Raw genomic sequence first — 27,532 nt, forward strand, 5'->3', positions numbered from 1 at the left:
TAAATATTGCTGCAAACGTTTGTGTTGTTAAACAGTTTTTATATATCACATTATCACAATACAATGGTCTTTGTCTTTTCCTTTTTGGACCTAAATTCTGAGCTGTGGGCTTGGCTGCTGCATTGACTGGTCTTTGTTTTTGAAAGCTGAACGATTTCTTTTTCCAAATTCTGGAAAGCATTAGGGGGAGAGAGAGAGAGAGTGTGCTGATTATTATTCGTTTTTTTTAAGTGAGCTATAGAAGAATATGCTGTCTCTCCTGTGTCCAAACAAAATTTGTTGAGAAAATCGATACACAGTGTTTATACAAAGACAGAAACCCTTTTTAAATCAAATGTATAAACTTTTTATTTAACAGCAAATCAATCCAGAATTGATTGTAAATCCAGCTGAACATGGCTAATCCAATAATTCCACATGTCTATGAAAATATATGAAACTACTTGAAATAATTATCAATAATCCATGTAGATACATCACATGTCCACAACCTGAAATAAGAAAACATTGGGTTTAATGAAGTAGCCTAAGCTGTAAATCTCTCCAAATCACAATACTCATTGTGTCCATTTTAACAAGACCTTGGTTTGGCTTCAGTTTGATGTGGGTCATCAGGACTGCAGCCTTGCACAGAGTTGTAACGTCAGGTTTTAATTAAAAGTGTGATTTCAACTCCAGCACGGTAAGATTCTCAGTCGCGTCCAAGGAAAAGTTTTACTGTTTTTTTGCTTGAGACACATGAAGTTATGCAGGTCATTCCTAGGAAAAATCCACAACAATGAAAGAAATGAAACCAAGGCTCACCACATAAAGAAAACATCAACCAAGGCATATCACTAAAAGTTACCCATAATCTAAAGAGTAGCCAGATGTTTTCTTTGACCATACAGATGTGTTTACATTTCCCATGTCAAATGTAGAAGTGGGCTGTAGGAGTTTATATCTTAGACGTTTAGCAGACTCTTAGAAGCAGAAGTAATTTACTGCTGTATGCAAAACCATAACAAATCTATTTAACACTAATTTAAGTTCTTTTTTATTGATGGTGTCTTCTCTGTTGTACAGCGGGAGAGCAGTTACACTTCGGTAAGATGCATCAGGATTTTTAGAATTGGTAGTTCAGGGGAATGCATTTCCTTTTTAAAAATGATGGACAAGTAAAAAAATAAGTCAACAAATTCAGAACTGAGCAAAAATGTGGTGTGAAAATATGCCAATTTATCTACTATTAACTTATACAAGTATCCTATAATTTCCATTGCCACCAACAGCAACAATGTCACAATGTTCCAGGAGTATGCAGCTGACATTTTGATCACAAGATTATTGAAACCTTTGGGGGAAAAAAAGTCCTGCCTTTTAGGCTACTAAAATGATATTTGATTCATCATTTCACTGTATCCATGTTTCTGGACATGTTTGTTTCTGTATGGGGTAGTGAGCGAGTATTTCTTGTGGCTGTTTACACTTTCATGTGTCAGCAATCTCAAACTGCTTCAAGATGCGTGTGCACGTGTGTGTGTGTGTGTGTGTGAGTTTGTGTTTGCATATGTTGCACATGTCGCTGAATCCCAGATTATTCCTGTTGATTCCCACCAGATGCCAAGTCTGGTCCAGTGTGACACTTGTTATTGTCTTCATCTGGGTCCCAATTAATTTCTCTGTCATAATCTATGCAGTTTGTTATTACTGTGACTTCCTCCAGGTGATGAGTTTTGCAGTCATTTGAATTGGCAGATAGTTTTGTCATGTTACCATGATATATTTGTTGTTGTTGCTGTTTTTCATGAGCAGTTTTGGTACATTGATGGAAAACAGAAGACAATGTCCAAGCAGTGAGAAGATCACTGTCAAATATGATAAGTGACTATGGATTCTGCTGATGTGATACTTTAAGGGGAAGGTGCTCTACAGGCTCTGGGCCTTCGCACTTATATCTGTGAACAATCTAAAACTAAACAAACCTGGACCAAAAACATGTATGTTATCGTGTAAAGTAAACAGGATCAGCTAAATTTGTACTGGACAAAACAAGCCACTATTTTAAGTCATGGACACAGTGGGAACAGTCGGTGTTAGATGAGATAGATGACTCTCTTCAAAGCATGAAACCAGTAGACAAACACAGGATGTGTTGAGCGTAGGAAGGTTTCTCCATGGGAAGGTGGTAAAGTCAAATCTCACTTTGTAGTGTTTTATAATGATAATTTATAATGACCTTGTGAACAGGTCTATCAGAATAATCTCAATACTGTTTCTAAACACTAATAGCTTTTTATCATAAAAAGCAGTTTTAATGGGAAAGTTTGATGGTGTATTGTTACATTTGAATTCCTGAGATAACATATCTTTGTTTAACCTCTTATTTAATCCTCTTTATCTGAGCATCAGTCGTCACTCGGTGAAATCAAAGCTTTGGCCATCAAAGAGGTTTTATACCAAATGCTGCAGTCCTGAACACTTTGTTTGATGTGGTCAACAGTTTTCTCTGCAGGGCCTTCATTATAATGTTGGAAGTCAGGCAGATCAGATGGAACAGCAGTTGGGTCTTTCATACATGGATGAATGATAAAATAATGGACTCATGGGCATGGACATCTTAAAACGACCACCCTTGCCATCTTTGGGGGTCAAGTGGCCATACAGTTGCAGAGTTTTGTGATTTCTTCCAGCAGACCCTGAGGCCCTATTTGCACTGTGACAATACTGAACCTAAACTGAATGTGAAACTTGAGGGGATAAACGCTCACTCTGAAGGGGTCATGATGGATTCTTTGTTGTGACATCCTCAAAGTGAATCCTTGAGCCATTCCTTCAATTTTTCAGACATTGTGCCCTTTCACTTTGCAAGTATCACTACTGACAACTACTAGTAGGTCATAGGTCAAGCTCCCTTGCTATACAACTCTTCTAACAGTGTTTTAGTGTATTTTCCCTTTCTATCCCCTCAGAAGTCTCCTTGAACAAGGCCTCTGAACTCCCAGTTTCTCCTGTAAAACTGTTCCAGGGTCAATAGTAAGACTGGATGCGGGTGGTTTGAGTGAGTGTAACTTTAAATGTGAAACAGGATGAAAAGAGAAAATTCTCTTTGTAGCTGAGTGTTGGAATATTGGGGCATGTAAACATGGTTACAGCTGTAAAGGGAGGAGCTGTGGGTGACTAACAGTGCATCCTGTGTACTATGAGGGCATTATACTGAATAAAATGTGATACATGATATAGCTTAGCATCCTCCTGCATTCCTGTAGGAAATGACACGCTCATAGTTGCCATCAGAAAGGCTTAGAGGTGCATCAAAACTGCAATTTACCATAATGTAAAGTGGTCTGAATTAGAGTGTTTATTTTTCTGGGAGCGGCCGGCTCCCTGGCTTTAGCCCATCGGGTTAAAACATGGAATTTCTAACAGTCTGGAAAGTGTCTGTCAGGGCGGAAAGATAGAGTTGAAACAAGCAGGTGCCTGTGCAGCTGTGTGGAGACCACAGAGAGAGAGGACATGTCCTGTAATAGAGCAACAGAGCATCTGAGCATCTAATGGGGTCACGGAGTGCAGAACTGCAGTGTGTGTGTGGCTCTGAGAATGTGCATGCGTATGAGAAATGAAGACTTAAGGATCCCTAAGTGATATTATTTTTTCCCCTAAATGATGTGTGTTCATGCATGTGGATGTGTGTTTTGTCACTGAAGAGGAGCTCCTCTAATGACAGAGCAGTCAACAGTGTGAACAGATTTATGAAGGTGTCCTTTTTCTTTTTCATTCTGAAATATCACCTTTACCCTCTTTCATGCTCTGATTGGTTTCCTTAGTCTGTCACCTCTTCTAGTATGTCAGTGTTAAAGATAAGGATGTTTGGTCCTGGTTACACTAATTGCTGTATGACTGAGGATAACACTTTATTTGTACTTAGATTTTATTTGAAGTTTAGCTAATCATCATCAAATGGTGAAACAGCTTAAGCCACCGAAAGATAACAGATGGAGGGCCTCTCATGTTGGCCTGGTAATGTTCAAATTCATCACAAGGGTGATGGATGAGGCTGAGTTCAGTGTTCTGGGCGTGCCATTTGAGTTCTGACACAAGACTGTCTGAAATAAAATTTGATGCCATAAGATTAAAATGTGGAAAAAGCTGTCCACATTCTTTTGGCCATATGGTGTGAGGGCGTGCAAATTAACCAAGTGAATGTCTTTTTATATTGAACATAATTGTTTCTCTTTTAACAAAACAAGATAACATGTCTATACTCACAGCAGACAAGGTTATACCAGGTCACGGTTAAGCCGACGCAACCTTGAATCCTTATGGCTCTGGCTTTGTCTCCTGCCCAGTTAATGGATGACTTCTGGTCATCAGCAAACCAGAAAAAAAGTTCAAAGAAAGTCTTTGTTTTTCTAAGAGTCTGAACATTTCACCACAGAAACTTGAACCTTGTATCTTCTGTTAAACCATTTTGTCTTGTTGTCATAGTGGGAGAACTTATCTGAATACCACCTGCTGGATTCTTTGTGTAATTATGAAGTGCTTGTATGATGTAAGTCTTTCTGGCAAACTTCTTGTAATTCCTAAGGGACAGCTGTTTTTCTTTGGCAGCTTCAAGTGTAAAAAGGCAAAGATCTATATGACAATAGCTGGAGAGAGAGCGATTGACAGACCTTCCCTGAAGAGCATATGTAGTGGGATCTTGATAGTCTCCCAGTGGGAGGTGGGATTAGTGGTGGTGTTGATGGCCGTTTTGTGGTGTGTGTGTGTGTGTGTGTGTGTGTGTGGTTAAGTGTGTGTGTGTGCGCTCAGCTGGTCTGCAGCTGCGTTGTTTTTTAACACACTCTCTACTCACTTCCAGAAAAATCCCACCACAGATCTAATTAATGGTTCGGTCAGAGTAACTTGATTGTTTCCCCACTGCTCGCTAATAAACATCAACGAACATCTGTCTCTTTCTGTCTCTTCTTTCTTTAAGTTTCAGTTAATACTTCTATCCTCCTCTTATGTCCTCATTTCCCACTTCATGTTTTTCTCACTTATCTCATGAAATAAGTAAAATAAATACATACATATCAATTCCCCGTTATTTATTCATTTGCTTTCTTTGTTTAAGTGGAACACTGTTTGTTCTTCTGTGATCTTTGAAATCCAGGAAATAACTGTGCAACTCAGCAACTCGATTCCTCATCTTGGTTTGTGGTTTGCACTGTTGCTGTTTCTGCTGTTGTTCTCCCATTAGCAGTACCACTTATTACGGTTATGCGTTTAGTAAAGTGGCTAACTTAGACTCACACATTTCCATCAAAAAATGGCAAAAAACCCAGTAATGTCAACCTGTTTTTTCCTTCGACTTAATTCAGTTAAGAGTTCTTGCCACTTGTGGAAGTGATGATGGCTGATTTAATTGTTCTTGTATCATCACTACAATTGAAGCTAGAAAAAACAGATTCAGCAAAATGTTGCAGGCTGGCAAAAAAGCTGCAAACATTGATCAAAGTTTGTGAGCCAACAGTAAAGACTGGACATTTAGTGTCTGGTTTTATATGATTCTTCTTGAATAATGTATTGTACACTAAAATATGTCATCATGGCATGCAGCATTGTGAAAGTCACAATGTTGAGCTGTCTGTAATTATACATGGTCAAAACAGCTCTCAGAGTTTCTCAAAGGACTCCTAAATAACCGTGCAAACTGCTTCAGTGTGGACTAGAGAAAGTGTTTTGGGTGTTTTTCACTTTTCTGTTCTCTCTTGTCAATGTTGGATCTCACTTCAGCCTCTAGTACAGTACAGTTTTCAATGAATCTGCAACATTTCAATGATACAGGGTTACGAGATGCGCTGTTTTGCAGGTCAAGGCTGTGATAATAACAATAATGATTATAATAGCAATAATGATACTGCCTGTCCCCTTCTTTTTGTTCCAGATCATTACATGTATGTTGCATCATATATTGGCAACTTCACGGGAAGGTCTTGAAGCCACTCAGCAGACTTCATCTTGTACGAAAACAGATGGTCGATTAGGGCAGGGGCTAACTGTTGGGTTTAAAACTTTACCATCATGTGATCATAGTAACCACAGAATAAACATAAGACGTGTTCCAGCAGGGTATCAAAAAGTTACCAGGTGCACTAATGCAGGCTGTACCATCTCTCACTTATCTGTTAGAGGTAAAATATGTTGGTCCATTTCTGTTGAGCCTTCGCTTAATTAAGAAAGTTAAGCACATTCACATTTGGAAGCTCCCCAGTTTAAAATGAGAACCAGATCTGTGTACCAAAGTTGACAAGCAAGCGGTTTAATTGGATGAAACATTGTGCTAACTCTGCCAGTATCTGGAAATGAATGCATTTACGTGGCTACAAAGCATTTTTAACAAACGCCCAATGCAGTTATTGAAAGCAACTAATCTTATGCGTAAATGCAGGACTTCTTTCTTAAGCAGTTAAAAAGCTGTGCTAAACCTAGCATTTGTGAAAGCAGGAACAAAGCTTGGACATCTTCTGGCTTTGACTAAAGCTAATTATTATTGTAGGTGAACTTGGCGAGTGCAGAGAACTTCTTCTGCGTCAGGCCCGGGTTGAACAATACTGTCATCGCGCCATCCCTCAGACAAAACCAGACACTCAATATGGTGCTCGGGCCCCTAAAGCTTTCAGCAGCCTCTCTTGAACAGAGTGGAGAGAAAAACAAATCTGTTTTCCAAAAAGCTTTCAGACTAGAGCAAATTCAACACCTATTCAGCTGCTGAAAACAATCTTGATGTATTTATTACACTTGATTGGAAATATCTGGTTATTTTATATATAATTGGTCTGGCTTTTGAATCAACAAGGAACCAAACTTGGATGACCAATTTATTGGGATTAAGAAATTAGATATCCAATTTTGGGACGGATGCTTGTGGGTTGTTTTTTTTTGTCACAGTCATAAGACCGGATGTCCCAATGTGGCACTCAGACCTGTACCACAAACTTTTCAACAGCTTCCAGAAAAAGTGTAGAGAAAAACAGATCAGTAGAGCAAAGGGCAGTTCTTATTTAACCCTTTTCCTTTTGCCATTTCCTTGCTGTTTCAGCAGCTCCCAGAAGGTCCTGAGTCAGATCTGGCAACAGTAACTGGGTTTACAACAAGGGGCAGTTAATTTTTTTAGATTTGACAGAAACCCTGCTGCCTCGATTGGAATTAGATAACCAGCAGACTTTTTCTGTTTATTTTGCATAAGTGCTCCTGGTATGAAGTAATTTGCCATCCCAAAAACAGCTACTTCCCTCATGGTTCACTGAATTAAACTGAGTAAAACTTGGCAATGTTGGGTAGCTGAATGCAATAGTTCTAATGGAAAATCATGGTGGTTAGCAAGATGTATTTGGAAAGCAGTGCCTGTAAATAATTGCACTGGAACAGCAAAATAATGGTTTGTCTGGCAAATCTAGTGGACACTTTGGTAGAGAGCTGTGCAGAGTCCATTCGGTTACGTTGTATTTTTTAATCTATTATAATAGCTGACAACAATTTGCTCTTTGGCATCCTTGGTTTTTGTAATGCAGTAGTTTTTGTTTAAATATCGTATTTCTTCCCATAGATATCATGAGCTGTAAAATGGATCTTTCATGGATACATTGTCATGGCAAAATGTTGAAATTTGGGAACGGATCTATTATCTATTACTTTGATAAAACTGCTTTTATAGATGTAAAGTCTAGTTCTGACAAGATTGGCAACAAAAAACACCCGCTCCCTGCTCTGAATAAAAAGTCTTGTCTCTTTCCATTTGAACAATGCTCTTTTCATCCTCTCATCATCAAACTTAAACAGCTGAGTCAAACCTGGCAACGTGGCCAAGGGGAAGTGAAGCAATTTAATGTGATGTTGTGGTTGCCGGAGGAGACTTTTGCCCATTTAGCAGGCAAACCTTGATAACTCCCCCACTGGCAGCAGATATGAAACATGAACTCTGCCCCAATTTCCTCACAGCAAATAACACAAACTGGGAAATCGCTTTGCTTTTGATGAATTATTTAGCATAACCTGACTGCAAAACACTCGTGGCAAGAATACCAGTATTGGCAGTTCTGTCTTTTGTTTTGATATTTTCATTTTCCTCCTTGTGGCTTAGCTGAACACAACCGAGCAGAACTCCTAAGCGGATGAATTCAGTACCTTTGTAGTGGGGGAATCTTTGCCACAGCTCAGAACAGTAAAAGTCCATTTTTGTCAATGACAGCTACAAAGAAGAAGTACTTTTCCCTTTTTGGTTTTGGGCTACCAAAAGGAAACCTCAGACGTTTGTCTGTTTTCCTTCAGGATTTTGTGGTCAGGCACTTTGGGGTGAGAAAGGCATTAAGAAAACATGTGATATGCGGTTAAAAATACAGGGCACTGAATGCCCCGATAGTCGAATGGTTACTGCACATGTAATATAATCACAACATCCCTGGTCCGATTCCAGCAGGGACCTTTGTTGCATGTCATATCTATCTCCCCTTGTTTCCTGTCTGCCCTTTTCACTGACCGCTATCCAATAAAGTAAAAAATAAAAACAATAATAATATTTTTTTTAAAACAGGATACTAAAAAGTACATAAAGTTCTATTGCAGACTGTGTATGTTTTGTGCAGCCTGTCATTGTCACCACTAAGTATATTAGTTTCCTTTCATCCTTCTTTTCCTCATCTCACTCTTAAAGCCATGTTTTTGATGGCAAGATTTTAAACCTGCACCTATTGGCCATGTGTTTTCGTACAAGATGAAGTCTGCTGAGTGGTTTCAAGGTCTTCCTGTGAAGTTGCCAAATAGTGATGCAACATACATGTAATGATCTGGAGCAGGAAAGAGGGGCACAGGCAGTATCATGATTATTATTATTGTTATTACAGCTTTGGCCTATAGAACAGTTCATCTATTAACTCCACATCGTTATGACTTCCTCTAGTTTATGATGGGAGTGGATTGCGGTTTCAAATACATGTTTCTTCCATGTTTCTACATGTTTCTGCAGCAGTGCACAACTATAACTGAAAAGCTGCCTAGGAAAAATAAAGAGGATTTATTTTTTATTAACAAATATTTTGGACTTGAAGCTCAGTTAAAGTGTGTTCACTCTTAACGGTTTAAATGATTACTCTACAGTGACATTAGCATTTTGAGCATTTCCTGTAGTGTGTTAGGATAACTTTCTTGCTGCGACAAAGCTGCAACCATGTCTAGGTCAACAGAAAATGAATCTGCAACCAATTTGATACTTGGAATTTGAATAATTGATCCATGCTGTTTTTGAGCAAAAATAGCAAATATTCACAGATTCCAGTTTCCCAATGTGAATATTGTCTGGTTTTCATACTCTGATTATAAACTGATTGATCTTTAAGTATGGACTATAGTCAGACAAAACGAGACATTTTGAGAACTGATTATGGGCTCTGGAAACTTAGAATAGCCATTTTGACAATTAACTGACATTTTACGAACCACATAATCGATGGTAATAATGTGATTATATAATTACATGAATACTATTAATGAATAGTCTTTAAATACTGTCACAATATCCTGATGAAACCATAACAGTGTTGACAGAGACAAATGTACTTTCTGTACATCACTAATTGCTATAGATGTAAAAAAAAAAGAGTGGTTTTTCATAACAGCCGACAGCACAACAGTCTTTGGAAATGGTTACTGTGTCAAATGAGGTGATCATGGTTCCACCCTAAGTCGGTCAAAAGATTTCAGACTACACAATGAACCCCGACCAATATATCTTGTAGTCTTTCATGACCTGGATGATTAGCAAATGTGATAACAGGGGCCAGAAATAGACTTTCAAGATCAGGAATGTCAATAACCGGGCTGTTTGAAGCATTACAGAGCTTCCTGAAGATGTCAAATTATGTGAGAGAAAGCAAAAATATTCTAATATGTGTGTCTTTATGTCTCCGCCTTGTGAGGCGTCTTAGATGTAGAATGAGTCATCTGTCTCTATTAGGGGATAAACTGTCCCCAACCTCCCATCTGTTGGATTGAGCCATTTTTGAGCTAATATCGCGTAATCCCTGAATAAGGCGACTTTGAAGAAACTGGGTCAGGAAAGTCTAAAGCACAGAAAAAGACTGTAATAAGGAAATGATAATACATACTTTTCTTCTATAATAATATATGTAAAGGGTAGAATTGAAATAAAGTTTTACTACAGTACAAGCGATAAAATAGTTGCTAAATTTACCCAAATTTTTGCAAACAGGATCCAGTTATGTTTTTTTTCTTGCCTAATCAGGTCAGGTGAGACTGTAGAGATGAGCATGACTTTGGCAAAGAAACACACAGAAACATAAACATGTTTACAACAAAACATCTTAGAATAAGAAGTGCATAAACTAAAAGAGAAGTGTTTGTCCCAACAGGTGTTTTGGTTTCCAAGCATTTGTTAGCAATTTGTATGCAATGTCAGTACAAGGCAGAACAGCTGGAATCAATTCACTTTGAAAAATCATATTTATATACAATGCATGTAGTAAACTGTTGCAGGTTCAAGTTTGGAAACAGTTTGAGGTGGAACAGAAATGCATCTGTGATTATTTAGCAAACAACGGCTAACAATAAAACCAAATTGTCAACTTCTAATACGTCCAAAACTAAAACTCTAGCCCATGTGATTCATCATGCGCTGTGAATGACATCTGAAGGTTTGAAGCTTCACCTCCATAAGCAAATGCTGATTATCTGTTTTTTTTAGATACTTTATGCATGCAGAGGAGGAGACTGGCATGCTGTCAGTTTATCTCCTGAATGAGGAAATGAACTCTGGGTCAGATGTTGAGGATCAAAGAGCCTGTCAGGTTGCCAGCAGGTACTTGTTGAGGATTTTTATGGAGGCTAACAGCTATGTGCAATCCCCCCTGTTATATCAGGACTGTTAGCAAAGAAAGAAGCCAGCTTCTAAATCTGGAAAGCTTTACACCCATGCAAAAACTTCCCCCACCCCCCTAGACACACACACATGCTCATGGAAACACACACCTACTGAACTGCGGTTGAGTTGCAACATTTGCTTCTGGATTAAGTTACCTCATCAATGGCTCTGTAAATCAAAGTGCTCATTTTGGAGAGTGCAGAGCCTATCCGTTATTACTAAGATAAGAAAAAGGTTGTAGCTATCTTCCACTGTGTGTGTGTGTGTGTGTGTGTGTGTGTGTGTGTGTGTGTGTGTGTGTGTGTGTGTGTGTGTGTGTGTGTCAGTAGTTAAGAATTGCAGCTTTGTCTCCAGTTTTATGACTGTACATTGTGTGCGTATGCAGCAGGGATCATGGTTATGAAACTATTTTTACAGTGACAAAGTTTAATTTGGTTTAACTGATTATAGTCAGTTTATTTAAAAAGAGACAGTGTTAAGATTAGATGGAGGTAATAGAGTTTGTTCAGTGGAGAGCTTGGATCAGTATGAAACATTTTCTCTTACCACCAGTTTTTAAGTCATGCCATCTCGAGTGCTTGAAACAATTTCCATCTCAGTCAGTTCATACATATTACTACTTGTAAAATTTGGAGGTTAACTGTTGATCAGGAAAAACACACAATTGAAGATGACACCTCAAGATCTGGGAACTTGCAGTTGGCCTTTTCTTCACATTTTATTGATGATAAATCAAACTGAGATCAAATCCAGGCGCAACTGAAGGAGCTAATCTTCATGTTCAGCACTTTTTGCTTTTTTAGCATGGATCTGCTTCACATTAAGGCTTAAGACTTTGACACTTGTGGTTCATTGACTGACTACGATCACAGTATTATACACTTGGGGCTATTAGTGATATTTCAATACAATTTATGTGTAGAAGGAGAAACCGAGAGTATGCAATGCTCACTTAGTTCTGATGTTTCATATTGAAATTCACTTTATGGCCTTCCTCTCATCCCCTTCTCTGTCATCTGTGTTTTCTTTGTAACATCAAATACAATATAAAAACAGCCCTCACAAAGTAGACCCCACCAGCTTGTCTCCATTTCTGAAACTCATTTCAAAATGTAAGCTCAACAGTGTGAAATGCCAGGTGTTAGAGCCAGTAATAACAGCATACTAGCATGTACTCTGTTTGTTTCATCTCTGCTATAAATGTGTCAAACAGTTGAAGTGAAGATCTCCATAGCTAATTCTCTCTCCAGTTTTTCGATCTTTTGGGCCAACACCCATTGGCGTTGGCTCAAAAACTGTCATCAAACCAAGGCTAAAGACAATGCTAATTTCACATTGGCAAGTTATAGAGATACACAAGATGTTCTCTGTGGAGAAATATGGATCCACAGTGAATATGGCAAATAAAAACGTGTTTGATTCTACTAGCCTTGACTGTAAAAACATGGTGAATGTTTTCCACCATGCAGAGACATCACAGGCTTTGGGGCTCCAAGGAGCTGGACCGTTACTGTGCACATTATAAGTAACTGCACTGTTGGGATTTTGGTTATACAGCTGAGAAACACTCAGATGTGTTCTTTTGGTTCCTCTCAGAATTGACTTTTGAGATTTTCTTCACAAGTAAAGACCAAAGGCAAAGACGAATAGGTGATATAAACAGCATAACTGTTTCAATACCTGATTTAGGTGAATAAGAGCTGATATCATCAGAGCATTCACCTAACAGTGTTTTTATTGCCTTTTTAATGAGGGTTAGGAATTTTTTGCACATCCTCTATCTTTCATATCCTGTGTAATTCTTTTTTCTTTAATTTACCTTTCTTTCAATAACATCTCCTTGCTTTCTCCCTCTCTTACTTCTTTCTTCAATCCTCTTCTTTTTGCATGTTAAATGCAGGCCAAGTTCAACACACACTGTGCTGTCTAAATCCTGCAGATTAGACCAATTCTCTTACTATTTTGAGTTTGTCCAGACAAATGGAAATGAAAACCGACCTGTACCCTCCTCCACTGACAAGAAAAAAAGAGCCACCCTCTAAACGTATTAAATAAATGCCTGTCCACCTCCAAAGGAGTCTTTAAAAGGCTCAGCCTTTGTTTTGGCCATAACACTACAAACACTTGGGAGACTAGAGGAATTTCAAGTTTAAAATAACAAGCCAATGAGCTTGACCTGGTTCTGACCTGATAAATGATGCTAACAGCTGCTGAATGTTCGGAGTTGTTGTAGGACACTAAGGTCAAGTATTGGGGTCATTTCCTCCCCAGGTTGAACCCAGACTGCATTTTGACCCAATTTAGCAACTAATTGACCAGTGCATTGTAAGACAGTTGGGTTGCAATAAGACTGTTACTTGATTTGTTGAAAGGTTTCTGGAGCAGCAATTTTGTCTACATTGGTAATATGCATTTTGGCACCAGGATCAGTGATGAGTAATTGCAGCAGCGTTGTTTCACTGAACTTCTTAAGAAATCACTTGGCAGTTGAGCAGAAATCACAAAAACAGTGAAATTATAGAGAAAGCTCCACCTTGGTAGCAGTAGCTGACAGTTCTTCCTCTATTCCAACAAATTGCTGTTGCTGCCAAAAAATGTAAAACACTTCCTCCGTGCCAGGACTTTCCCTTGAAAGACTTACCTGTGTTTACAACAGTCAGTGAAGGGATAGATAGGCTGAATTACTCTAAAATGGTATCAGTTTGAAATACAAATTATGTACATGGACAACAATACCACCTACACATTCTAAACTGGCCTTTTGGGTTCATAATAGTTATGGTTCTTGACCCATCCTGAGAAAACAAAGAAAAGCCAAAAAAGAGAAAAACAAAATGCAATCCAGAGAGACATCCTCACTTCTCAGAGAGCCAGCTGTGGCTCAAATTGCAAGCCCTACAATGGAAATATAGTGTACAATAGATGTACATAGCCACCCAAATATTACACTCCCACAGACATTCATACACTAATGGCAGGTTGGCACCTTGAGAAAAGACAAAAAATGAATTTATCTTCCTGGCATCTGTATCCTACAATCCTTAGTTTACTTACCAAAGGAATGCATTTTCCTATATATGATGCATCCGCATATTTGGAAGATACAAGATAATTTTCTTTCAGATTTTGTCAAAATATTTAATGACTGATGCAGTTTTTTTTTTCTTAGTTTTTCTCCTTTTATCTGTACGACTAATGGGAGCTCTTATGAATAGACTGAAATGAAAAGAGCACATTGCACTCAGGTATCTCAGGTCATTATTATCTGGGTCTTTTCAATCTGGGTCGGCCAGACCGGTCAAAACTCTTTAAACATTGACAGTCAACCGGCGCCGTAGGAGCGGCCACACTGGAGTCAATGAATACACCGGACTGCAAGTGGATTGGCCGAGGGCCCGCTCTTCAAACTGTAGGGAACAACTCACACTACAGAGCCAAAGCAGATGGTATCACTCAGACCCCCTTCTCCTCCCTCCCTCCGTAGGAACAGTTTGGATAAGCTACACGAGTATCTTCTATGTGATGAATACAAACATGCCAAACCTTTGCCTGACTGCAAAGCTTTGGCATTCATCACTGGAAAAGAAGGAAAGGAGATCTTAAGAGATTTTTTTTTATGGCTTGAGGAGCTGAGATGGATGACGATGAAAAGGTCACAGGGCAATGTTCAGTTGCAGATGTTGATCCTTTGCACCTTAGTACATTTTCTACGACTATTTTAGTTTTTCTTTCTCTTTTTCACCATCTTGTTTCATTTCCCTGCCACACTTTCATTTTTTCTTACTCAGTCAGCATTTTCCGCTCCTTTTCTTCATCCTCTTCTGGCAGGAGCCATGTCAAAAGGTCCCAATTACATGGTTGATTAAGTAGAAAGTAGCTTTGCACCGGCCTCTCATTAGCCTCTGGTAATTGCTGATTGATCACTTCTTTCCTTACCATACACATTAGTGCCACTCCTCTCTTGCACCTTCTTGCACATTTGTCAAAGTGAAATTGAAAAATAAGCTATTGATCTTCTTCCCACTTTTTTCACAGTGGAAGCAGAGGGAGGTTTTGTGCCTTTTCTCCAAAAGCTCTAAGTTGAAGGCTGGACATTGTGTCAGCAAGCTGCCAAAAACAGGCAGGGTTTTGTTGTTTTTTTGTGTGTTTTTTTTTAGCTTGACCATCATTCCTCTGACACTTTGGTCAGAGTGCAGTTTCTACAGCTGGTTAAACACAGCTTGGGGTAAGACTAAACAATGTGCCGTTTACATGGAGCCCCACGACATCTGAACCCTGTGGATGTCAGCTTTTAACTACCAGCCTCTAGCTGCTTTAATTAACATGAAGGCAGAGTTAAGGAGACTGCCTTAAAGAAATAACTACATTATTAGGCAACACTTAATATATTTACAGGTCCAATGAATGATGATCAAATGGTAATGACAGGTAAAAAAGAATCAAACCTAACAATGGACTTTGTGATGTGGCTTTTGCTCACTGCATAGACTCTTTATATGCTACTCTGATGTTTTGCCATTTGACCTGTGAGTCCATATACCTTTTACTGTCATTCAATGTGCCTTTGATGTTTTTATTTCCTCAAGAGTCACTAGAATTACTCTTGCAATAAACTCTAGAGAAAGACTGTTAATGGTGCAGAACCAGTTGTCTCAGAAAACCAAGTTTTGTTGTATTTGGTCAACTTATGTCATTTATAATATTGTGATAGGTTTTTATTTCATAAAAATGTCTGTACCAGCATCCTTCTATTTGCTTTATAACATTTCAGTCCAGCTATTAAGGCTTTCTTGTATATTTGAAGTTTTCTTGAATAAATAAACATTGGAAACATTCAATCTTTGTATTCTGAAAGTAGAATGAGAAAGCATGATTAATATACAGGACTGGGGCATAGTGGGACCACTCTGCTACTGATATTTGTGTACCTAAGTAAAGCAGTATGCATTTTCTGTAAAGTTTCATCTCTTTTTGTGTTTTCAAATGGCAAAAACATGCATCTCAAACCCACATGTAACTCTGATATTCTGCTGAAAAGTGACCTGAAGGGCTTTAAGTGAAAAATTAAGAAAAATACTGCAAATATTCCACTTTAAAAAGGTAATACTGTTCTCTTGCCGATGCTGCCAAGTTGGTACCCCATATTGAGATGGAAGATAAGAATTCAGAAGGAGCAGGGAACTGGCGGCAGTGTTTGTGTGTGTGTGTGTGTGTGTGTGTGTGTGTGTGTGTGTGTGTGTGTGTGTGTGTGTGTGTGTGTGTGTGTGTGTGTGTGTGTGTGTGTGTGTGTGTGTGTGTGTGTGTGTGTGTGTGTGTGTGTGTGTGTGTGTGTGTGTATGATGTGTATTTGTGTGTGTGTCTGGTGAGACAGACGGGAGGGATACTTGGCTCCACTGACCTAACTGTCTAAACTATTTGGCCTTTAGCTCTCTGCAGCCTTGGACATGCCAACTTGCTACGGGCATGGAGAAAAAAGACCCTTATCAGTGACCCTATTCATGTCCAGTTTGGCTTATATGGGCACACTCCAGAGCTTTGAATCACCCGTCCAGACTTTTACCAAAGCAACTTTAAATCTGCAGGGACAGTTTGAATTTCTATGAGCCAAATAGATTTCAGAACTTGATTTTTACCCATGCTGATGCCCAATTTAACATTTTAGCAGAAAAAAAATTATTGAATGTAACAAGATGTGAAAAGAGTGTGGTATGCATAGCAGGTGGGATATTAATTGAGCAATTCATGAGTTATTTGTAATACATCACGAACATAATTAATGACATAAGACTATTCTACCCTGACCTCCTCCTCCTTGATGGTACGATTACACTGTTGTCACTAGGAAGTCATTATATGCTTCTCTTCCACGGTCTGTTGGAATCACACCGAGACCTTTAACCCCCTGTGAAACCTACAACAGTGCAGCTAATAAACCGCAGTGTAACGTCAGCCAGAGTTTCCTGGCAAAGTTGTGCTTTTTTTCCAAGACATACTCATAACTAAGCAAGGACATAGGGAGTCAGTGATATCAAATTACAACTATTTTCAGAAAACAATTTACCAAAACATATTTGATGGAGCTGCAAAGTCAGAAATCTTTCCATATTTCATCTTTGAATTTTTGTTATTTAATTAGCTCTGGTGCATACTACATAAAAAGTAGATAGACCATACAACTGCAAGTGTTTGCATTTGCACAAATAAGAATTTTTGCACAGAAGAGAAAGTTGATCAAAGAGCATATTTACACAAAACAATCTGTGTATTTCTTTAAGAGCTGTCCACTGCATACATTATCATACATTTAGTGGACAGTAGTCTGTAAGACCACCGACTGAGAAGAAGCTGGCCCGCCTCACTGAGAAATAGTCAACCCTGCTCCCTAAGATGAATGTTGGATGAAACACAAAAATGCGCTTCGCTTACCAAGTAGCCCCTTTTACCCCAGTGCAGACCTCACTTTACCTGTCGCACATAAGGCTCCCGTTGTGTGTGCATTTGTGTGTTTGTGTAGTTCAGTGTGAGAGAGGTATAGAAAGAGAGCCCGTTCAAAGCTCAAGGATTTTTAATGTAGTACACTCATCATTGCAACTTGAATCTTGTAATGCAAACTGATCCTGCCTATAATTTTCTGTGTGTTGGCTCAATTTCCCCAAATACAATTTTGGTGCAGGGTTTGGCCATGTGCAGAAAATCCTCTTGGCACACAAGTGAAAAACTGAAAGTTTAATGGCAAAATACAAAGCACTCAATCCAGAGAAAACTGGATCTAAAAATGATGAATTAACCTTTAAATCCACCTTCACCAACCATCATGAAGAAGAGCATGAACCCAGCTTGGTGATTAATGATTCCTTAATCCTGCAGAAGCAGAGCAGTTTATCTCAGATAGATTGGAAATCATAATATTCAATAGTGGGAGTTACTGTCACAATTTCCATACTGCCTCTAGACTGCTATAATACTGGCAAACTACAGTTATTGATTGTTGTCCATTGGAACCTCATTGGTGTATTCCTCTTTAGCTTTAACCAAGAAGAAGAAGACAAATCCACAAAGGATGGAATTTATGTTAATGTATGTTGATTATAAATTCCATCCATTCATCTGGGTCGAGGTGTAGGCAGTAAGATTAGCAAGGTACCCAAGATGTCCATCTCACTAGTCATGTCTTCAAGAAGACATCATGAACAGATGCCTGAACAATCTCAACTGGCTCCTCTTAGAGCAGAGGTATTGGTTCTCCTCCAACCTCTTTGAGGATGTCCGAAATCCTTGTTTTGTCCCTAACCTACGAGCTACGACACCCTGCAAAGGCAAATTTTGTCTGCACTTGCATGCCATCTTCTTTGCTTGTGACCCAAGGTCTTGGAAGGTACACCTACCTAAGAGAGTCTGTTGATCTGAGACTGTATCTTACCCACAGTCATAAACACTACTCGAAAATAGTTGTGCCCCTACAAATGGGGCAGAAACTGGCTTCCAGCCTGAAGATGGCAAAGCACCATTTTCTTATGGATAACAACACCCAGTCTCATACCAGCTGATTAATGCACAGTGAACACTAGATTTTACAGTCTGATACATCCGGCAGCATTTCATCAGAACTGCAATCTTGGGGCCACCCAATAGGTCACTTCCACTTCTGGTCTACGCCTTCAAATACTCTCCGTGAAAATAACAAATAGAATTGCTGACACAGCCACTGCTATAACAAGTCCCATGTCTTCACATCTGGGACTCTTGTTTGTTGGCTTCAATCCTGCAGCTGGCATCAATAAGGATGAGACAGTGTGCACTACCTCATTTTGTTGTGGTGGGTACAGCGAGTCATTTTTCTGGAGCAGAAATTGGCAGATTGGAGCTGGATGCTTTTTACTTGCTCAACAACAACATGAAGAGGTGTGTCTGTTTGGGCCACAATTGCAGTGTGGTGTTTCCACTTAATTTCAAGGCAGTGTCTGAGAAATTGATTCAAGTGAAACAAATTCGAAAGAGTGAAGGGTCGGTCCTTTTGCAGAGAGGTTAATTTTCAAAAGTGTGGCTGCACTCTTAAGAAAAGCAGTTATTCTTACTGGACAAGTAATTATTATAGTAATAAGAAATTGAATATGTGGGTGATCCTGTGCGAGAAGCCAAGTTGATAAACTGATGGCTAGAAAAACATGTTCAAAATCTGATTAGAAATACTAAAGGAAACATTGTTCCCAGACTTTAAATGTTTTTTTGAGAAATTTCCTGAATACTTGAGTTTTGGAGATACTGACCACAAAGATTTGTATTACTTAGTCTGTGAACAAAGCCATTTAATATTAGCTCTCTTTCCAGCTTATCACTACCTCCTTGCAGGATCATGTATTATTTATAGTGGTTTGGCTACTGTGGAATTTCCCAGAAAACATTCAATGTTTTGAGATTTGTTTCCCTTTGCCCATTAAGTTAACTCTATTTTATTTTATATATTTATTTTTCCACTCTGGGAACTAATCGCTCGTGCCTGAATAATCAGACCCCTACACAATGCTGAAGTTGCCTCTTTTTTTTTCTCAGTGGAGACCAGAGTTATATACAGGGGTTAACTGGGGACATGGACAACGTTTTTGGTTGAGTCAGACTTGGTACTGAGACTTTGTAGAGCAGCGTTGGTGAGCCAAGAGCATAATGAATCATAGGAAACAGATTGGTTATGAAATCCTGAAGATAGAACTTGGTTGTGATTGGTGGTGATGTTGTTTGTAACGGCAAATTGATGCAGTCAGGTTTTTCTTTTTTCTATTCCAGTCAGTAACTAATGTGCATCAGGAGGTCTATAGTTTATATAACCAACTATTGAGAATTAAATTGTGCAGCACACCTACTCGGCATCAACACCGATAAATGTGGCAATCAACAGCAGAAAAAGGGTCTTGTGAAAGTTATTTTTTAAACAAATTCTGTCATTTCAAGTGTTCCCAAATGTTATGATCTCATAAAGTTTGAGTAGGAAATAGGCCAAAAACTCTCATGGCTTGTTGGGTGGATACTGATTGGCTCCACAAATTAGTCCTGTATGTTTTTTATTGTGTTTTTTTAACTGCCATTGACCTGATAAGCATGGTCAAATGTTTGTTGAAAAGAAAAGTGGGAGGTAGAGACTTAAAATACCTGTGGAAATATGCATGGCTGTCTTCCAGCAAGGAGGATGGTGAGGTTTTGAAATGGCTTACTCAGATTCCCGTATACCATCTGGTTCATCTCAAAAGCAATTGAAATATAAATGGCCATAAATGCTTATTCCATTTTATGGGATAATCAGCTGTGTTGTGTTGTGTTGATGACCTGTTGGAGGGCTGTTAGAGAATGAACTCATGTTGGCTTTATTGTGGAAAATGTTCTTCTAGTTAATGAGGACTGCTGGAGCCAACTGTTTGTATTCATGGTGTGACAGAAACAAACATATTTAATAATGTATTTAAAGTTTTTGTATAGGTTATATCTTCAAATGTATATACATTGGACTCTTGCAAAGGTTTTTTAGAGGTCATGTTAAACTTACTTCAAAGGAACCAACCGTCTCTTGACATTAGGTAAGCTTACTGGCTACTGACATTTTCAGGATTGGACCAAACTGAGAACAAGCCTCTTTTATACAACTGCTGTACATTAAAGCTGCACTAGGTAACTTCCCACTTTGGAAATCCCACACGGCAGCTCCAAATATCTGTTTGCATTTCCGAACATATGAAGGGCTCCATTGTAACTGTTCTAAGGAAGAAATAGTTGTATCAAGGGTGACTTTACAGTTTTCTGTTGCAGCCCTAATTTGTGCTTTGAATGTCTGTCCACCCAAAAACCAAAAATCCTATAATAAACAAAAAAAGGAAAATAGTTTTCTGACTTACTCCATATTCTGTATGAGTTCCATCCACCTTCATTGTATTAGGTTGGAGGGAAGAGACTTCAAGGATCTTCGCTTTTCTTCATCACAAAGTTGGAAGCTCATTAATGTCAAGCATATTATTTTATTCTTTAGCATTAAGATTTCATTTAATTGGAGGAAAGTGGCCTACCCAAACCCCAGACCAACAATCATGTATGCATATAAGTATATGGACAGGGGTGTCCAAATACTTTAGGCCATATAGTGTGTCTTGAATTGTGAAGCACAAACACTATCTGCATGGCTAGATACCACAGGGCATGAGAAAACTTGTATTTGTAATGTGGATGAGTCATCCATTTACACAGTAGGAATGATTTCTCCATACAAATCCTCTTTAGTGCATATTTCTATTATTTGTCTCCATGTGTGGCTCATTTGTTTTCAGTTACTGCAGTAAGGTGTTTGTGACATTGTGTCATCTGTGGCTGACGCAATATTAACCGCAAACTCTGTTTTGGATAAAGCAGCTCTGAAAAGCTGCATTAAATTGAATAAATCTGGTAGCTTGTTGACTTGAGGCATTCTTTGTGTATTAGATTGTATCTTTTCTGCACATTATACCATGCAGGCCTCTTATTCCTATCTGAGCATCACATTCTTAACATACAGGAGAGTCATATGTGCAGGTTCTACCTCATTCCTAAGATACATTCATGACAGCCACATTCCCACAATACATTTATCACTTTTCGATCTCATTCCTAGTCACATACGTACTTTGGCCATTACAGTCAGTTGACTTAAAAAGAATGTGCAGTTCTCTTCTGTCCTTGCTTATATTACTGATAATGAAAACATACTGTGCTACACTTGTTAGCTTATATAAATCCACAGAGTTCAGACAGATTGTCAGAATCTAATTTACAAGGCCAAGAATTAGATTTGCTTGTATCATTGCTAGAATCTTCCCCTCTCTCTTGGACATACAAATCATGTTTTTTTAGCAAGTGTGACATATCAAAACTGATTCCATATGCTTCCTCAAAGTGAAATAAAAAATGCATCATTACTTCAGTAATTCAGGTTTGTTTCTCTATATATTATATCATAACAGACGAGTTTAACATCTTCTCTCAGATGTTCATGCATGTTGGGAAAAAAACTTTTTTTCTAACATCATGCTAAACAAGCTGCATTCATCACTGAGCTTAGCACTGTGAGCCTTTGATCACAATCAGAGCGTTAACACCTACCTCTGCTTCTCTTTTTAATGACTGCCCCGACTTGGCGCTTTAACTCAACACTAACAGAGCAGCTTTGTGCTAAATGGGAGGCCTGTAGCCTCACCTGGACACACACATGCATGTATGCCGTCACAAGTTAAATACGGACTGTGTGGTCTCAGCAATTTACCTCGAACTTCCTGCCTCTCATGACAACACATGGCTAACATCACTTCTGCACTGTCAATCAAACACTGCCTTTGACATAAAAGGATGTGAAATGTTTTGTTTTGTCTTTGAATAGAGCAAATGAGGCCATTTTAACACCTGGCAGAAATAGAGTTAATCTGTAGTTGTAGAATGGGCAGGATAGAAAGGAGATCCCAGTTTTTAGTCTGGTTTCTTGTCTTGTCTTGTCAGATCTGAGGAGGACATGTACTTATCTCTGTAAGTTAAACAGGTGTTGATTAACTGCCATGGTCCATAATAACTTAAATACTTGTGCCTGTGGTTTTATGTTTTAGCTGATTAACTACAAACCATGTGCTTAATAAAACCACTAATCACGGTCAAGGTTTTTGATTTCCTACCTTCTAATCAGCTTTTGGATCTAATCATTCACACACACGTTTTGTTAGCTTTTAGATTATTGTTGCCTAGTATTGCAATTGTTAGCAGGTGCCTTTCCAGCTGTTGTATTCAGGGACACTCAAACATGCAATATTAAACATTTTTTATTTATTTTTTATGGGATAAATGAACACATTTGAATTTGTTGTTATATCAGTGTTTCTTTATTCTTTGTTGTCTGGTTATAATTTTCCCAAAAATACTGTAGCTCATTATTGAATTTTTTCTTTTTCAGAGCTGTCTCTCATTGTGATTGATTGCACTTTACAGTGATTAAACATTTACAGCAAAATGGCCTTTTTATAAGTTCAGAGTTCAAGTCAGTCTAAATGATTTGTGACAAAAGCAAGATTTAATGTGACTAGTTACACAGTGAATGTAACCTGGGAGTGAGAGCTGTGTGTTTGCAAGATGTAGTGTTACCACAGACAGAAGATTTGCTGTGTAAGGCTGCAATCACACAAAAATTGCAATGCAGGGAAAAAATGCCAGTCCTTCCATTCATTTGAATAAGTGTAGTGTGTTTAGGCATTTAGGGAGTGGGGTCCATATGGGGTGCAGCAAAAAACAAAACAAAATGCCGGCAGCCATGTGGGAAGAAGTTGAGCCAGAACCATTTTTTGTTGAAACACAATCCTACTTACGCTGTGTTTGCTACTCACGTATTGGCAATCAGACTGAAGAATACTTGTGGGAAGAAGAACTTTGTTTACCATGTAGCAACTAAATAAATAAATAAAACTCTATTTTCTGATTGTTTCACAGCGGTTATGTTCTAAAGCACAACTAAACACACCCACACCTCTGCACAACCCTACAGGAGGATTTAAGTCAACAGTGGGGTTTTACATCTCTAAACACTTGATAACGTTTCAGTCATTTAATCTGCATTGTTTGTGCTGACACAAGGTTTTGTGTGAGTAAATACAATCCAGAGTTGGTTCTGTGCCTATCTCAATATCTGTAATGAAGTCCATTTATAGATGATTGATGTTTGATCAGATTGCAGACTCGTTCTCTCATTAGATTTAACTGAAACTCCCGTAGACCGACTGACAGGTGAGTGATTTTGGCCGGCAAGATTTAGAGCCGTCCAAATAATTTATCCATCATCACCACATTATTAAGACCCTTCGTACTCCCATTTACTTTATGATCAGGCCCAAACATCTTGACATCTTAGCCAAGTACAAGTAGAAAAGTTTTTAAAGCTCATAACTGCCTAGTGCTGATATACCGTATACACCATAACCAGACCTACATCACAACAGAGTCATTCATATCATATTCACGTTCTGTACAGGAGACGCCATCCTGTCCATCATGAGCTATGTGTCGACTTGTGCAGCTGTGTGTGTGTGTGTGTGTGTGTGTGTGTGTGGGTGTGGGTGTGTGTGTGTGTGTGTGTGTGTGAGTGAGATTTAAATATGCCTTTACATGTAAATAGATTATATCAGTTGCGGTGCATTAGGAGTTTTGCCCTTAGCTGTCTGTCCTAATATGATAATAAATGCAGCATTTGTTCATGTTTTCATTTGTGCAGTGAGTGCTGTGGTGTTGGGTTAATCTGTTTTCAATCAATGGGAACTGTAGTTTTCTTGTTGTACACTTGAACTTTCAATTCATCCTGCAAAATGACATATTTCTAATTTAAGCAGCAAACAAGATGAAGTCCTTAAACAGCTGATTTTTTATTTTAAGTTCCCACAAAAGGTTATTTAACACTCCACTCCAGGAATGAAGAGAGGCTACTTCATTTTGAAATGGCAGTCTTGGTGTCTTTTAAGTGCTGCTAAACTGAGAGCAGGCCACAGCTTCTCTCGCTATTTGTAACAGTCTGGATTTTGCCATAGCAGTGTGTCACAATGGGACGTTGAAGCCAGACACTCACTTCAACACAGTGCCCTGTTTAGGAAACAGTCCTGCGGAGAGAACAGAGTTTGGACAGAGAGCAAGCATGCAAACATTAGATACAAACAGACAGTGTTATTATGTGGGAGTACTGTAGTTTCTGGTTACTGTATATAAAAGATAATATCATTATTATTCCTGTAGTGTTGTAATTTATATTTTCTTTTGATCTGGCTGCTTGTACTTCAAAAAGTCATTTATTTTCCCATGAAGCAGGTGGTCTATTGAGGCTACTGTCACTGGAGACAATATCTGTTTATTCTCTAACACATGCTCTTTCTTTCTGATGAAGTTGCACTAAAATGACAACTGATTTACTGTTTCTGCTGAAGGACATTTCTTATTAAAGTAGTAATGAAGTAATACAATTACATCATTATACCACAAATGAAATATCTCCCTCAAAACATAGGGTTTCATAGTGATGCATGCTAATAATATGATGATAAACTGCTTTCCATTGAATATGCCACACTCTCTGCTTACACTTAATGTCATATCCTGGTATGTAGGCATACTGTGAGTATTTAATGTGAATTCACATTGTCCCTTATGTGTCTGCACTCAACTTAGGTCACACTCTCTCTGTGTATTCTGATAGCCTCTCTGTCCAATACATCATCAACTTCCCAGGAAAAGGGAGTTCACTTTTCACATCAGCATTATTCCTCAATGACTCAAAGACTTAATAAGACCACAGCATCTTGTACTTCCATTTATGCACCTTGAAGTTATTATGGTGAACATTAGCTAGAGTGTATGTACTGTATCTCCAAGGCCTTCCCCCTCTTCTCTGCTCTCCAATTTTCTTGCCTTGTTCCAGTGCAGGTGGTACTCAGACTCAGCCAAGGCTGATTACAGTGAGGGTCGCACCCTAACCAGAATTACTCACAATATTCACACAGCTGACATCTTCATGCAGTGGGTGATTTTTTTATATTTTCGCTGCTCTAGTTTCATTCTTCACATCCTTGTTAAGAGGAACACATTCATAGCTCATTAGTGAAGCCACATTTCTTAAACCTGATCTACTTACAAATACAGTGATAACATGATGCACACACGGGGGAAACACTGATTTGGCGTTTCTCTTATGTTCGTGCTGCATAATGAGAACTTGAGCAAGAACAGAGTGTGTCTTGGTTTCCATGGTGATCTGTCCAGCTGTTAAGTCTTTGACCCAGTGGAGGCACTGATGTCACTTTCAGGAAAAGACAGAGAGAGGTGACAGGCTAAGATGTGGGAATGTTGGCTGACTCACTCTGGTGGAAGTTCACCGCTGACAACATGGTGAAGTCTGCGTCTAGAGACAAAGCCAGCAATGAGCCAATCAGTAATTTCTGATTCCAGGATTCTCTGGAATGAGAAGTGGGTCAAAGACTGTTTGGAAAACATGTCTTGCTTGCTTCAAGCTTGTTTTAGTGTTATTAGATTTCACTGCATCAGCTTAACAAAGCAACTACCTAAAAGTCAAAACAATCAAACTTTTTGACAATTCAGACCTTACCTGAACTTTTTACCTACTCTATTTTTACTGTACTGAAACCTACTTTTAATTGAATTTTTATAAAAACAAAATCAAAGCACCCGCACTGTATGCATTTACTGTAAGTCACTTTGAGCACATGCTTCCTCCACAAGTTTTTAGAGTACTGTTCAAGGTCTGTTTTCATCAGTCACAGATTTTGGCTTTATCAAAACTGAGCTATTAGAAACTCATGTACGCCCACTCAGACATAGGCTTAGCCAGATTTGTGTCATTTTTAAAGCACTCCATGATCACTCATTTAAATGCCTTTTTGGCCAGAAAGATGAAGAAGAAGAAGAAATGTATTGTAGCCATTTTGGTGCTGTTTTCAGATTTAGTTGTCTGTGGATGCAGTCTAAGAAAATAACTCCAGAGCATGAAAGATAGCTTTCCAACCATGACTATAATATCTAAAATCATGATAGTTAAAACAAATACCGTCCAACATTCAACAGAAGCAGCTCTGAACTACAGTCCAGCTAAGTTAAAGTATTCAGCTGCAGTGGAGGTTATACAGCAGAATGGTGTGAGTTGCATTTCATTGTTATTTTTTAATTGCTGCAGTCTGTCAGGGTTTCAATCCAATTAATGCACAGGGGAAGGAGTGTGCCTCTCTTCCTGTGGGAAGCCTTACTGACCACACACACGCTCATACTGCATTCATGAAAAGTTTGAATGTTTTCACTCTCATTTCACTCTCTCTCTCTTTTTTCCTCACTCTTTTTGTTTTTGTCGATCCTGCACACACACACACAAACACACACACACAAAGACACACAGACACACACGCCACGCGGTAAGCCTAATTTACAGGAGCTGCCACTGCGCAGCACGTGTGTATTAGTCTAGCCTAATGCTTTCCAGATGCCCGGCCTCTATACCCTGCTGCCCATACACACTCAAAGAACAGACGATTGTTCCCAGGGTCTTCCCACTAAGGAGAACCAGGTGTGGAGGGGATGGTGTGTGTGCATGGTTGTGTGTGTTTGTGTGTGTGTGTGTGTGTGTGTGTGTGTGTGTGTGTGTGTGTGTGCGTGTGTGTCCATGTGTGTGTGATGGACAGAAAGACAAAGAGCAAGAAGTGAAGAAAAGAGATGTTACGATAAGTTGGCATTCAGAAAGTGCTTGCACATCTAACAGACAGACTAAGAGACATGCGCATGCATCTGGCATAGTTGGAGAACTTGTGTGCCTGTGTGTGCATTTATATGTCCATGCGTGACAGACAGCGAGCAAGCAAATGTGCATCCAGGTGTGCATACAGTAATAGTACGTTTACAGAGTAAGATGACATTGAAAGATGGAGGCCTTTCATAACCTCTTGGCAGACTTTATGGGGTGTATCTGACAAGTTGTCAGTCATCAAAATGTCTAAAGACGCAGGCAGGGATGTTGTAACACTCCAGACTGGATCCAGAGCACTCATGTAGAAAAGTTGTGAAGAATATCAGAGTGGATTTAAAGCCTAGCAGGTATGCTCC

General features: G+C 38.9%; 1 protein-coding gene across 1 annotated transcript in view; it reads left to right on the forward strand.

Annotated features, from left to right (window-relative positions):
• Window positions 1-27,532, forward strand: part of LOC134002367 (collagen alpha-1(XVIII) chain-like) — a 56,364-nt gene that overhangs the window by 3,743 nt on the left and 25,089 nt on the right. The window lies entirely within an intron of this gene.

This window comes from Scomber scombrus, chromosome 20 (assembly GCF_963691925.1).
Source record: "Scomber scombrus chromosome 20, fScoSco1.1, whole genome shotgun sequence".
Lineage (NCBI taxonomy): Eukaryota > Metazoa > Chordata > Actinopteri > Scombriformes > Scombridae > Scomber > Scomber scombrus.